This window comes from Eutrigla gurnardus (assembly GCF_963514095.1).
Source record: "Eutrigla gurnardus genome assembly, chromosome: 20".
Lineage (NCBI taxonomy): Eukaryota > Metazoa > Chordata > Actinopteri > Perciformes > Triglidae > Eutrigla > Eutrigla gurnardus.
Genome location: NC_139931.1, coordinates 3151542 through 3167303, shown reverse-complemented (window position 1 = coordinate 3167303; position 15762 = coordinate 3151542).

Here is a 15762-nt window from a genome sequence, read left to right as displayed (position 1 = left end):
ACACTTCAAACGGAAAAATGTTCCTTCAGCGCTGCAAGTCTTTTTCATCATTAGTCATGTTTTGGATGTTCTGAATCGTTCTCCAGTCTAACGACACACAGAGGGCACGAAGGTCACGACAGGTGAAGATTATAGCAGACTTTTATCCACTTTCTTATCAAAGCGTGCTCACCGTTACGTCAATGGTGACATTAAACATGACTTTTTGACCGGAGCTGTTTAGTCCTGTCATTTATTCCTTTTCAAAGTCAAGAAATATCACAGCTGAAATCTTGAAAGTAGCAGCCGTGCCCCCCAAAGTCAGGATTAATTGAATGTGAAGGACCACCACCCTCGCATTTATCTCTGAATGACTCATGTATTCTTCTCTCTTTGTGCTGCAAAGGCTAATATCCTCCACTGCAAAGCCCTTTTCTTTCTTTTTTTTTATCCTCGACTGATTGTGGTCGTAGTAATCTTAGTTCATTTCCTATCACAGCTCTCCACAAACGGGCGTCCGAGGGTCAAGTGGTCAGTCGCAAAGCCATAATGTCCGTCTTTGAAGCCTTTGAAGGCCAACTGAGCAACAAAGACGACGGTATCCATGGCTACCGCTGGGGAAAGAGGGAGAATGTGACTCGTTGCATGCAGAAAAAAAACAAAAAACTCCTGGTTCATTTCAAGGTCAGCAGACTTTCCACACCTCCCAAACGGTGTCGGACAAGAACCACATTCAGCACCTTTGGAGCCGAAGTTCTGGTTCAGACAGGAAATCTGCTCCTCTACAGCGTTCTTGAAAGTTAATGTGCGGCTGCAGATAATCACTTCAGGGCCGACTGGGAGATTTCCACTCCGCTGAAACCGCCTCTCATTCCATGCATTGTTTGGATGTGGGGCATCGGGCAAAGAATGTAAATATAGGTTATTTTTTTGTTCAGCCCCGTCGTCAAAGTGGGAGGTTCAGCTGTAGCGCTCTCTGTCCTTCTCCTAACTAGACCCTCACATGGAGGCTGTGGGAAAAGGGCCGAAGGAATCCTCCCAAAGGGGAGCAAGGGTGAGAAACCCAAGTCTAAAGGGAGCCTCTGTGGTCACGGGTCCTGTGGGTACGGTATGGGAGTCTGAGGAACAGTGTCGGCCTCGCTCTCATGCCCCCAGACCTTCACATAAGACCCACATCAGCTTCCCCTCACAAAGCCTTTGTCCGGCCGAACCCCCCACCCCCCCGCCCCCCCGCCCAGTGGTACATCAGCCTTGCTGTACATCAGCGGGGCTGCACACAGTGGACACTGGGGGCTGGGAGCAGGGGGTGGGGGGTGTTGGCACTTTCAAGTTGTGTTGTTTCAGGACAGGAGCAGCTGTTAAAATGTTATCCTACCATTCTGTCCGAGCACACCGTGTTTCACAACTGGCTCAGCTGTCCCGTGTTTTCTTTCACCGTCACCTGGGATCCTGACTTTAACTCTGAGAGACTATTTTTAATAATGAACATGACACATTATTACAGTAGATGAGACTGTAATCAACTATATGAACACGTCATAGTATATAAAAGCTAAATGGCACGATAATATAAAAAACATTTAGCTTGCAATGATGATGATGCTTTTAATGTGTCATTTTACACCATGTGGACATGGATGGATGAAACAAACACACGACTTTCAATCAGGAGACCGGTGTTCTGTCCGATGTTTTTGAAGTTGCATTTATTATTTATTTATTTAAGGTTTATTTGAGTAGGAACATATTGGGCTTTTGGTTAAAAACAAAAATACAGATTTAACATAATTAAAAATAAGAGAAACGGAGAGGATGAAGGGAAAAAAAGCTAATAATAATGATGATAATAATAACACAGATGGATTCACAAATTACACGTTGCGATGTTTGTGATGTTTTTTCACATGTATGTTATCATTATTTTCATTTCACAGTGATTTATAACACAAAACCGTGTCCACTTTGCATTTTAATGGCCAGTAACTTTAATCTTACTTGTTTTAAAATATACAAACGTGGGCCAAAAGCAAAATGAAGGTCATCAAAAGTTGCCTTTAAATAATCCTGTTGTTTCTAAATGCATATACGACTCCTGAGTCACTTGTATAAAGTAGTAGCCTAACTGTACAGTGAAGTTGTGGCTCAAGGAAACAAAGATGCCTCTGCAGGGAGGGGGGGCGAGCTAAATGAAAGTGACAGTTCACTCCAAGGAGAAAAAAAAAATCATACAGCCCTCAACATGCCAAAATCCTCTACAAGTAGCCGGGCTTTAGCCAAAATCCCACATTCAGCCTCTTTAGGCTGCTCAAAGCCTGATGGATGTCACCGCTGAGTCGCCGGGACCACCGGAGCAGCTGCCAACACTCACAGTCTGCTCCCATCAGCTCCCAGTAAACGCTGTGGCCGTTGTGGGTTGGTGCTGCAGTGTGTTTTTGTGTGTCATGTGGACATCATGTGGTGAGCTTTTCAAAAGAACCTGCCGTCCTGTATCCCAGCACAACAGTAGCTCAGCTCCAACCCCCCCCTTCTGCAAAGGATCCAGGAGCTAATACTGGCTAATTCGAGGGTACACAGTCCGGACTCTAAGAGAGTGAGCCAGCCTGCAGCGAGGTGACATCTCACTCCGACGTCGCCTCGTGCTTGTTTGTTCTCACTCGATGGAGATCTTTTACTGCGGAGCTGTTTACACAACACCATCTGTCCTGAGTTCCTTCTGCCAGCGTGCAAACAAATTGGTTGCCTCTGTTCATGAAATGAATAAAACCTAAATTACATATTTGGACGAAGCACCGGAGGTTTTACAGAAACAGAAAGGACCACATGCGGCTCACTTTGTGTTCCAGCAGAAGAACGATCCCTGCCCCACAGAACCGTGTGCATGGAAGCACTCCCATTTAAAACTGGCCTTCTGACAAGCATGCATGAGCTGAGTGCACGTAAGTGCAAGAACCGCCCCCTCTGGTTCTAATCTAGGTTTGCTTGCTTGTTTGGCGAGCGTCATCTGCACCCCGACGGGGTGAAACTCAATCCAGATGCCTGCTATTTGGCAACACCAGCACTGTCTCATCCTATACTCCTCATAGGAGACATGGTGGACTCCCCTCACGGCAGTCTGGCTGCTGCACTATGACTTTGGTGCAAGTTGAAAATCTGACAAATGTAAAGCAACATTTCCAACGCGGCAACATAAAGATCAAACGTACGGAGACGGTGAAGATTAGGGTTGACGGTAAAGTTTCACAACTTTTAACTTAATCTCAAGGTCAAGATCTCTCCTGTTGCTCAAATGTTGACACAGAATTCAGGAGAACGAGGTTAACCAAACGCACTCGTATCAAACCCTCTATGGAAAATAACACGCGGGCTCTACTTTATCAGATAAAGTGCATTCACCCAGCGAGAGAGAGAGAGAGAGAGAGAGAGAGAGAGAGAGAGAGAGAGGGAGAGAGAGAGACTCCCTTTTACTCGAATCCTAGAAGCACCCCGACTGAAGAATCCTGCAGTTTTCACCCAGAATGCACTGCTCTCTTTGAAGTGAGGAATTGATGGGTTCATCTCGGGAAGGACCCCTGCTGTAATGTCTGTCTGCCTGTCTGTCTGCCTGTCTGTCTGCCTGTCTATCCCAAACCTCTCTCCTCCATCGTTTCTATCGTTCTCGATGTCTGTAGATAACAAACAACACTTACTCTTAGTTACAGTTCAGAAAGACAACTTTTTATTTGTGTTTTTTCTCTTTCTGTATTTGCATCGCAGCCTATTTATAAAATAATTGATGTCATAAATCCCCATGTGGCCCGGTCGCTGAATTACAGCGTATAGAGTACACAGTTTAAAGAGCCATATGTCAAAGTCTGCAGAAAGCCAAAACCAGTAAGCAAGCCATTAGATATAATGAGGTATTATTTATGGCAAGTCTAATTCTGGAAGAAGAAATGCCGGAATAATGACATCAGAATGGGATGGAAACACATTTGCATGTTTAATCCATCAGCCAAAGTGCAACGACATAAACAAACATAGTTTGAGGAAACTTTTTTCTCTCACTTTTTTAATTAATGTTAAAACCTGTGACACATAACACGTATTATATATGATCCCCATTTGTTTTGTGCTTGAGAGACATGTATCATGACCTCAAAGACTCTATTGTCACAAATGGCTATTTGAATGACGCATATATGACATTATATCCTCCACCACAGTGTTTTTACTTCCTTTGGATTTACTGTATCCAGGTGTGGAAAGTCATAAATACCCCAGAGAGTTCCACATATAATGATATACCTTTTCTCCCTGTGTGTCCCAGGAGAGACGATTAACCTCCAACCCTGTTCCCATTCCACTAAAGTGCACTCTCACTTCCCTTTTTAAGATGAATGCGTGTTCTTCTACATGCTTGTTCTATTTTGAAACACTAAATGAAACCAAAAAAAGGTTTGTGTGAAAGTCTTGGATGTGAAACATCAAAAAACAAAGTCTCAATGCAACTTCCGTTGAATAATACATTGCATTTTGTCAGCACAAGATTGATTGTGATGTAACTCACACATAAGTAGGGAGGTAAACAGCAAAGCACACATAATGATAATGTATTATGTAGAGGCAGTTATCGACTCCATCTATCCGTCTCCACGCCGTTTGATGCCACGTACGCCGGCTGCTCGGCCCATTATACAGTAGATGTCGGCCGTAATCACATCATCTTTGTGTGATCCGGTTCACGACAAGTGACTAAAAGGCTTCTACGTCCAACACGCAGCGTGCAACCCTGCGTCTGCAACCACTGGAATAGCGGCTCAGATATGGAAGGCAGACAAAAGCGGCCTTGTGTGCAGCAGCAGAGGAATGCTCCATGCCTGCTCCCTGGACTTACTCTTATCTGATTGAAAGCACAGGGAGGCCCCATGCATTTATTCAGGCTTTCTTATACAAGCCGGCTAAGCCCGAGGTCGATCTCTCCTGCACAGCTGCAGCAGCAGAGTGACTCAACGTGGAGATGTCACGAAGACGAACCCGGGAGAACGCCGGGATGACGCTCTCAAAGGCGTGCTCTTTTGTTTTCCCCCTCCGGTCGTGTGTTTTTGGGGTGTGACTGATGTAAGAGAGGCTGTGTAACGACACCCTTGTGGTTCCCTGATCCTACCCAAGGTCCTCCATGTGTTGGCCATAAACATTGCGTCCCACCTCTCCATGACCTCACTGCGCTCACACAATCCCTCCACCACCTTAAATACATAAATAACATGCACTCGAGGAACATAAGGACAATGGATTATGGTCAAACCAAGTCTTGATTCCAGCTCCGTGAGGGGAAAGTGAGGCGGGCATGTCCGACACTTTGACGTCTGCTAAAGTCTGCATGTCTCAAGAAAATCCTGTGTGGTTGAATGGAGACCTCCCATGAAACGAGGCCTGCAGACGAGGGCGGCTCTACCTCCACGCAACCCTCCCACAGTGCATTAAAAAGTCCAATAAACAGGGCTGCTGGCAGGCGAGGGAGTGGGGAGACAGGAGGGTGATATGTGATGGAAACACGGACCATCCCTTCATCAGACCAGCAGTTCTGCTTCACGTTGTATTCCATATTTATAAGGGAGCAGAAAAAAAAGTGTTGGGGCGATGGTTGAGATGTTTATAAATAGAAGACCTGGCGTCTGCACATCTGATAAGGGAAGGCCTCGAACAAAGCGCCAAGCACAAGAACAATGGAGGGCAGGGGAGGGCTTTGGGAGGGATGGGGGGCCCGGAGAGGGGAAAGGCTGAAAGGCCCACAGTTTAACAGGACGGAGAGGGAGGGAGGCGACCAGCGCCATGCTGACAGCACCACTCTGCAAACAGCAGTGTTCGGGACCTTTCATCATCTCCACCAGAGAGAGGTTACACTAAGCTACAACATTTAGGCTAAGCTAACCTCATTACTGCACTCTGTCCGCTTTTTTGAGGACGACTTTCCAGTAAACATGTTGACTAAGTTGACTGACCTAATGCACCCAGCCAGCGAGGCCAGGAGGGTCCGGCGTTCTGATCAGGTTCAGGTTCAGCCTGGCCTCTGGGTAACCCTAACTTCATGGCCTGCATCCGGATGACCCGGTCCCTGAACCGGGACACAGCCTCTTTCTTCTCTTCTTTAATCCGTCATGTGACGTAAAACAAACAAATAATTCAGTCGTAAATGATGAGCTGCATGATTCCCTCGAGTTTTATCACAAGTTGAATGGAGGAGGAGGAGCAGATAAAGGGCACAACATGATTGTAGTGGTACGTGTCTGGACAGATTGCAACATGAGCAGCAAAAAAAAAGAAGAAAAAAAAAAAGCAGTTTAACTGTTCATTGAGCCAATCGTCTACAGATTGCACATTGGCACAAGCTTTGTTTCACAATAACAAACGGTTTGTTTCTGAGACGTGTGACAGGTTTGAAGAATGCCTCCACTTCCCGTGGTCTTCGCTTCGTCCAGACCTCCTTCATTGTGGCTGCAAGCGTGGTGACAAAAAAGATTATCCCGGCGGCCAAAACGAGGTTTTAATATCACGTCTAACTGCCAGAGAGGAAAAGATGTTGTTTTTACTACTTTTATTTATTGTCTGTGAGTCAGAGCAACATTGTGTACTTTTATAAGAGTCTAATGATTAATCTTTTTGGAACCATTAAGGCAGAAACCCACCTAGTCTCCGATGAATACGCTATGATTGTTGTCATCCGTTTTCCCAACATCTATTTGTCTTCTTCCCTCGACTTTAAGTGTTGGATTTCTCTCTTTTTAAGAGCAGTTCACTGTTGAGAAACAAATCCAATACATTTGTCAACACTCAGAAATCTGTGTGAAAGTGGAACCCTGCTGTGAATTTGATTTTCTCTCTCTCTCTGTGTGTGTGTGTGTGTGTGTGTGTGTGTGTGTGTGTGTGTGTGTGTGTGTGTGTGTGTGTGTGTGTGTGTGTGTGTGTGTGTACTGAGAGATTTCAGGTGGCCAGTCGAGCATATCATTTGAATCAGAGCGAGATCAATGGACTTCATGCGCATGTAGTTTCATATTCTCTGAGCTTTGCCGTACATATCATAACCCCGGAGGGAGAAATGCTACTCTTTGAACTTTAGGGGAACATTAGTGCAGGAATGTGGATTAGCAGCGTTTGAAGCTGGTTATATAAAAAAAAAAAAAAAAAATGCATCCCAGTATAACTCCTGGCTGGTAGAAGCTTTTTTTGAAAGCGAGTTCAAATGAATTCAGAATTCTCACACACATACAGGTGTATTGTATATGAATTATGGGTAAAAACACTCAGGTGTCCTGATGGAGGGAAAACAGTCGACATACAACTCTTTTAAGAACAGTATTTTCTATATCACCACACACCAGAGAGTGCTTTTATTAAGCAACAAAAGGAAAAAACTACACTTATAAAAATGCATACAGTTGCAAAAGTACTTACTGGACACCTGCAAGCCAATGGGAAACCTTCCTGTGGCTTTGGTACAGTATAATACACATTTCAGTCTGGCAGGTTTCATGCCTCAGTGCTGGTGGGAGTTGATGAAGGGAAAGAGGTGACATTAATATGTAATTTCAGGCCACGTTGGCACACATCTGCTAACACGGCTGAGGTCTCTTTGATGTATTTTATATTACACGGTGCTTTTTGCCCCATGTCGAAGTCATCACTTGAGCTGTTGCTTGTACAAACACTTTCAAGCCAACATATTATGGGACTGTGAAACATATGGTCCTATTCTGCGGCTTTGTTTTCTACAAATGGCTGGTTGAAGTTAGATCTCCCGCTTGCTGCCATTCGGTACACCGCAAGGGTGGAGAAAGATAAATCTCCTCCAAACTGTGGCTTTCTTTGCCTGATCTGGTGGTGAAGCGATACAACATGAGCCGTAACCACAACAAGAAGGTGTAGAGCTTTCTGATTAGGATGCATGTCAAATACGACACAGAAATCCACAATTAAAAGGAAGGAGACCACCGTCACACACTGACATCAGCAGGTGTCGGGTGTTTGGTCTGTTGCAAGCTTAGCTTCCATGGCTGGAATATTATATATTCTCTAACACCAAAAACACATGTCCGGACATCTTCTCTGCCAGTTTTGTGAAATAAATAACGTGTGTGGCTGTTTTGAGCAGAAAAAATAAAGTTTTCAAAAACTGAAGACCTCAGTAAATATGAAACTTGCATTAGCAGCAGGTTAGCTTAGCATAAAGTCTGAAGAGAGATAGAGAGACGAAGGAAACATCCTGGTGTCTACCAGAACCTCCCAATTAAAGAAAGTTGGGTTGCCAGGCAACCACGGGAGACTCCAGGAAGTGCTACGTTACACCACAACATGTCATCGTAGGACCAAGCTAGGCTAACTGCTAAGCGTTCTCAAAATGCTGAATTCCTTTAAGTCAAATCCATAAAAAACGTGTTTCTTGTTTGTATGGTAACGCTATGAATATTTCTGGGTCATTCCCAGAAAGCAAGGCCCCTCTCAGGGTAGAGACGAGCCTTATCAGTCCCAGTGTTATCTGATGGAGGGGCCCCAAAACCATCAGATGGGGCAGCGTAGTAGCAGAGGAGGCTCCTGTGAGGTGAAGGAGAGAAATGAGTTGGGGGGGAGGTCCATTAAGACCTGCAGAAGGAGGCGTGTTGAAGGCTGCCGCCAACCATCCCTCAGCTTTGATCACAAACTACAACACAGACAGCTTTTTTATGCTTCAACACACACAAATACACACAGGTCAATGAGTCGGAGACGCAGGAGCAACCAACGACGCAGGATGAAGACGGTGTTACTGTTTTGTTTTGTTTTTACGGACGAGCCGAAGCAGAAAGGTTCTGCTTCCTGGAAGAAAAAGGCGACGCTAGTTCATTCTGACAGAGGAGTTGTGTTTTCTCATCTCCCGCTTCACTGGAACTCCAAAAGACCTTTTGACGTCGGGCTTCCCCAGACACTCACTCAGATTCCTGAGTGTAACTAAATCACCCCCAAAGGTCATGTGCATCTATCAAACCTTAAGATATATGTCCTGTTTATTGCCCATAAAGATCATTAGCATTTCCTCCCCTGCTGTCTTCCGTTCCCTTCTACAAACATCCACACCAATTCAATTCTCCACCCTCCGAGGGTCTGGCCTGATTCGCAGCAGAGACGAACTCCATGCACAGATCCAGAGTCGTAAACGCCGAGGTCCATGGGCTCTTTGTTCTCCATTCAAAGACTTCCTGACACTTCCTTTCCCTCTTCCAGTCGCTCTCCGCACAGTTCCTGTCACTCTGCGGTTCGCTTATTCTAAAAAAAGGCCCGAACTTCCCTTCTGGCATCACACACACACAATTAAAAGGCACTATTGTTTTGTTTTTATGTGTGTCGGGAAAAGCGGATTTGTAGTCAGAAAATAATGCATTTTCAATAACCACAACATTTGTAACCAAAACCGTGTTGTCGTTTCTTCATATTACGTTATTAGACTTAATGCATGTTGATGACACGGTGGCCTGTGGAATATATATACATATACTGTTTGACTTATGACAAATTCAGCGGCTGATTTATGTCCCGCTGCCGTTACCGCGGTAACTGAGCACAGACAGCGGATGATGGATGTGAAAGAGCTTGTTTAGAGCATGCTTGCCCATAGCAACCGATTTAACACATGATACTGTAAATGTGCCCGGAAATGAAGTTCCCCATGCTAGCGGGAGAAGAGGCTCGCCATCTGCTCCAAACATGATTTTAATAATAATGCAGATTTATGACCTTCTCTCTCTGTACTTCCTGCTGGAAGATGGGAGATAACAACTCATCTACAGCAGATAATGGATTTGCTGCACAAAACAAGTGATTCTTAACTTTTCCACAATTATCTCCACAGCTGTTGTGAACTAATAAGAAGGTTTTCCTGTTGCACCATGGATTTAAAAAAAGAGACGCCTCTTTATCAGTTTCCTGGAAGGCATCGGAGGGGGAAGTGCAGCAGAAGTGACTTTATCTGACAGAGTGAACGGAGTGCACTTTTAACGAGATAAGCTCTGCACTTACAGGAGCAAGGCTCTGACTGTGATTAAAGATGACGGATTTCATTAAAAAGTAATGAGCATGTTCTATGTACGCTCCCTCGTCCTTCCATTAATAGGCTGGCGAGCTGACATCAGTATATGATGAGCAGGCTGGAGAAACATCAGCTGACTGGAGGTCGCTTGTTGCCATGGGCTCTATATGTTCACCTCCATCTCCAGACTAAACAAGTCTATCTCACACGTACACCAACATACAATGTATAGACAGTTTATTGTGGAATGTGCAGCAAAAAGAAATACTGTACACACACACACACACACACACACACACACACACACACTGGATGGCTGTAGTGGATGGTAGACCACAGGGTGTAGGCAGACAGCCAGTTAGTCAAAATGAGGCCCAAAGTAACCGCTCTGAAATGAACACTTTAGAGGCCAGCCAAACCACGACATCAAACACAAAGACACACACACACACACACAAACACACACACACACACACACACAAACACACACACACACACACACACAAACACACACAGAGTGAGAGGAAAGAGAAGCCGAATCCAAACAGTTGTTTGCGATATTGTGTGCTGGACTATAAGAAGAAGAAAAAACATTTGGAGGGACAATTTGGGAAAGTCTTTGAGGAAAAGTGTTTTGAGAACGAGAGCGTAGAGAAAACAATGGAGCTCACGCTGAAAAGCAAGAAGGAGAAATGAGATCAGACGGCTCTGAAAACCATGTCGCAGCTTGATTTAGTATCTGTGCTCGTATCGTAGCGCCAGTCTCGTGATAAGAAGTTATGGTACTCTGATTAAAGCCAAGGAGGTTCTGACCTCAATTAAAGGAGCTCAATGCAAAATTGAGAGCACTTCCATTGCATCAGAGTGACAGCTAGGCCGGCAGCTCGCAGCTAACAGCGCTAACAGTGACAGAGCTAACAGTGTTTACCTGAGGGGGCTACGCTTCCGCAGCGACACCGTCTACCTGTAGGCGGCGTATGAGCACAGAAGAGCAGAAACAAGGACTCACGTGCACTAACATGCACGTGCACGTGGACCAGCTACATCAACACAGCAGAGAGAAGCTCGGATTACAACACACACAGAGGGAGAGGATTTCTCTGCTCAGGTTACTCCACTTTTTCTTTACATAGCAAATACGTCTTTGCTGCTATATTAATGGTCTGAATGTAAGCGCACTTCTTTTTTTCTCATTAGTAATCTTGTTTTGTCATGTTTAAAGCTGAATAAGCCGGGTTTGGTCAGGTTGAGCTTTTTAAAATCCACAAAAATATTTCCATTTTTACACACCACAAATATGAGAACACTTATTTAATCTGCAAAAATGAAGAAAAAATATGTTACTGTGATGACATGACTTGGTTTCCAACACTCGTAAAGCCGATGATAAACGGAGCAGAGCGCTTTTATATATTCCTTCTACTTCTCTAGGCCGTCTTTATGCTCCTATGTTGAGACATTTATTTCCACAAGACATTTATCATCTGACATTTTCCACCAAGTCTTTGTCCACGGGGATTGTTTTCTGTAAATAGAAACTGTCACCAGCTAACGGTGGCTGCTATGGGTACGTGAAATATGACCACAGTCACTGAAAGGACATAAACACAATTTGGCAGCTTCACCTGCACAGAAGCAATTGTCTGAGCCAGCAGGGGGATACCAGTTGATCTGGGAGCAGTTTCTCAGGCCCAAACAAGGATTTCTTTCTGTATGAGAGGAATAATCGTAGCCAAGAACTACACTGACTCATTGTTCTGCAAACATAACTTTTTAAATATACTGTTAATACAAAAATGGCCTTGTGGAATACCTTCTAAAAGTTGGTGTTGATGAATGCTTGATATTTGTGAGGATAGATCCCCATGCCCTCCAAAAAGACAACACTTTAACAGCAGGCTGAGCACAGTCCTTGAGGGAGAATCATGTTTCCCTGAAAGCTTTCATGCCGTTCCAGAGAGTTTGGAGTTCCTGCTGTCTGCAGTCCGAGAGCTCCCTGAACTCCGAGGTTAGTGGGAGGGAAAGGTGGTTCGGGGTTGGAGCCAAAGCCATGAGACAGGCCAGAGGCCAGATCATTATGAAACACACAAACACACAGCTGTGTGTGGACAGCCTCCCACTGTTCTTGCCGATCCACCACAACAGTCCACTAATCCCTCTTAGATCTGCTCATCAGCACCAGACAGGGCCCGTCCAGTGGCGCTGCTGCATCTGGTGGAACCAAACAGCGGAATAATCTTGGCTTTATGGCCGCAGCAGGATGGAGCAGGGGGCCCCGTGATGTGGGAGTCCTCAGGGCCCCTCATCGGATCCCCTGACACTCCACCACTGCTCTCTGTCCCACATGAAAGAAGGAATGATGTTGGACGTATGGACCTCAAGCACATGTGTTTGAGTTGTAATGTTGGAAAACCGAGGTCAACTTTCACCTAAATAGAATTGTGTGTCCAAATTATTATCCTATTATTTAAAAAGATGAAGAAAAACAATAAATGGCAACAAAAAGTAACCTCTTATCCAATAAAAGTGTTTAAAACTAAGAAATTAAGAAATTCTTAACTAGATTAGGTGCAAGAGGATTTGCATGGCTGCCCCAGACTCAGCTGAATAGTTTAGAGAGTATGATTGTATTCAGCTGTATTTCTTCTCCCCTAAAATGACTATGAATTATGTTCAGGAATGTCTTGTTTTCACCAATAAATAACTTCTAAGCAACCCAAACCCAACAACAATCCAAATATTGATTTTGACAACGCCGATGAGTTCATCGAGACGATCCAAAAAACACAGCGATGATCAATTTGCCAGAGAGTGACGGAGCACATGATCTGGAGGATTGAGGTCACCCCAATCTTCTGGATTGTATTCATACATGCGAGCTTCATGTGAGCTGACCTGATCCGGGCTCCTATTCTGTGACAAAAGGCAACAAATAAATTTCCCTTGAGAGACAGAGAAAATCCAAGGAACGTGCCATAAAACTACTGTTTAAGCGCAGGGCTGAAGTGGATGTTATTGGAAAGGATACATTACCAGGTTGACCTGAGGTCAGGGCTCATTCCTTCACTGGGGACAAGCTAACAGCAGAGCAGTGGGTGGAAACAGCTGTCTGCATGTTTTTTTTCCTCTCCCTGCACCACCTAAGTTACCCTGCATCCTCTTTTTTTAAACACGCCCAATACCAAAACACGAACTGTCCTCTTCACTTACTCCAGGAATGTTACAACGCTATGCAGGCCTCTCTGCAGTTATGTACTCCAGGAGATAATATCTGCATGCTGATGTCTGCGGGGGTCAGATGATTTATGCAATAATAAGACTTGGGTCACATTTGTGGGATAGCCCACCAAAGAAAGAACGTTGACTTAGTAAGTAACAAAGTGAAAGTAGCTTTGTTCACAAAGTGAGCAAACATCATAAAGTGATTCACAATATTATAATATTACAAGTTCAGACATGAGAACAAGTCAAAAACGACTCATTTGACGTTCAAGGCCGAGCCGAGCGACGCCTACAAGACTTGACCTTACCAATGAAGAAAGGGACTCAATACATTGTTCCAATTTAATCAAACATCCTTCTAACGGTGCCCTTTAAAAGTATTACTTATCTGCCCAGAGGTAGGTAGGGACTTTGTGAACTGAAAGGGGCCCAAAGGGGAACCCTGAGGCACACCACAGGGAAGGGCAGCAGTATTACATTTCCTCTGCAGATGGCTGTCTAGTTGCTATAGATTTATATGCAGAACTGACATGCATGGTCCAATTAAAGGGAAATCTTTTTTTTTTAATTATAGCACTTCTGACAACTTAACAGGTTCTCTATTAATTATAGCGGCTGAGATTTGGGAGTTTCCCAAAACGCTCTAGTTTGTAGACGAGAAGAGTAGCTGAAGTCTAACAGATGTGATATTTGTCATTTTCTACCAAGACATAATGTTCACTTGAGCGTAAACAAAAAGGAGGACAAAGTAAACATCACTGATGTTCATGACATGATTTGGCTTCCAAACAATGTATATTTGGGGAGATGGGAGACAGACAGATGCAGAGGGGAATATCTCAATTCATCAACCAAAAATCTTTCCAATCAGCATCAAAACAGACACACGGCTCACGTAGCTTTATATTCATCAAAGGTCCACATCATTTTTTTACAAAATATAAACGTTATCATAACACAAACACAGCCGTCTGACAGGATGACAGACCCGTGTGGCGCCGAACCAGTGACGGAAAAACAAGAAACAAGCTGTAGGCTTCATGCTGATGTTTATATTTTGAACTTGTTTTGGATTATCATGGGAGCTCACTAAGCTCTGCTCTCCTACAACATTTTAGTAGCATTGCACTTGTTTGGTTTAGTCGTGTGTGTGTGTGTGCAATTACATGATGCATTGTAATTATTTAGTCTGCTTTTCCATCATTAAAACATATGCGCTTGAAATCAAAATTAGATTAGTTATTTCTATTAACGGGCAGACGTCTTTACGCTGTCTGATTTAATATATTAACGAGGAGAGCCGGATCAGGATGTTGACTTTATAATTACAAGGAGGAGCTCTTCCACCCTCGTTTATCCACTTCCTCTCTGCCGCCTGAAAACGAGGAGGCGTCCCAGCCACTGGACGCTGGTGCCCGGTCTGCAACACACCATAATCCACCACAGACTTAATGAGCTTAATGTGCACTCCCAGGCCTCCGAGCTTAAAGGCATGTTCACTGCATGCACTGTGCTGCTGTTTGCGTCTGTTTGTGTGTTTTTTTTCTCCACATTAAAAACTGCACTAAGGTGTCTGCCTCTGTGATTCCTCATAACGTTACAGTATACACTACAATAACAGCTCTAAAATTGTTACGCTGTGGGAAGAAAGACACAATTTAAGGTGGTAATCTTGTGAAATATTTCAGATTTTCATCGCGCCCACAGACACTGTGGTTTAATCATTATCATTAGACTCACATTACGTGTCTGCGACCATCTGCTGCCAAAGTAACTGTGCAAACAGCTGACATGCATCCAGGGCCGGGCAAAGACTTTCACTTGTAAACAAGCCATATGTCGTCATGCAGCCTAAAGTCTTTAGGGGGAAAGTAAACGCAGACCGGAGCCTCTCGCTGGTGCGGAGGCTTCCAAGAATAGGAACAGATTTCAGAGCTTGATTGGGGATAAACCGTGATTTAGTCCTCAGACCCGTGGCCCACTCTGCCCCCAACACTAACACTCACTTTCTCTCCTGCTGCTGTAAAAACGCTGCCACGCAAGTCAGCATTAATCAACATGGAATTACATGTGATCAAGAATTTAAACTTGTTTTATTCAGGATACATTAAAAACTAAACAAGTGTTAAATATAGCATTCAGAAAATATACTAAAGCACTGAAATCATCAATAAAAAGTCCCCTAGCTAATATGATTATATGATAAGCTATGTTGTCTTCTAATTTGATACATAAGATGTGTGACCAAGAGCTATCTGCATGGACAGAATTCGACAAAAAAAGAGCATGAAATTGTGAACCGGATTATAGATTATTAGATGTATATAGGGAGAAAAACACCTGACCGGTCCACTTTGAGCTGTGCATTAACATAAAGAGTTAATCTGACTCTGAAGACTGCATGAAAGGGATTGTTGCATTGACTCCCAACATTCGTACACAAGTGCCTGAGAATGTAATGGATGAAGAGTTTGCTTTTGCTTGGGTATTTATTTTAAGATCATCTAACTTGTACTAAAATAGAG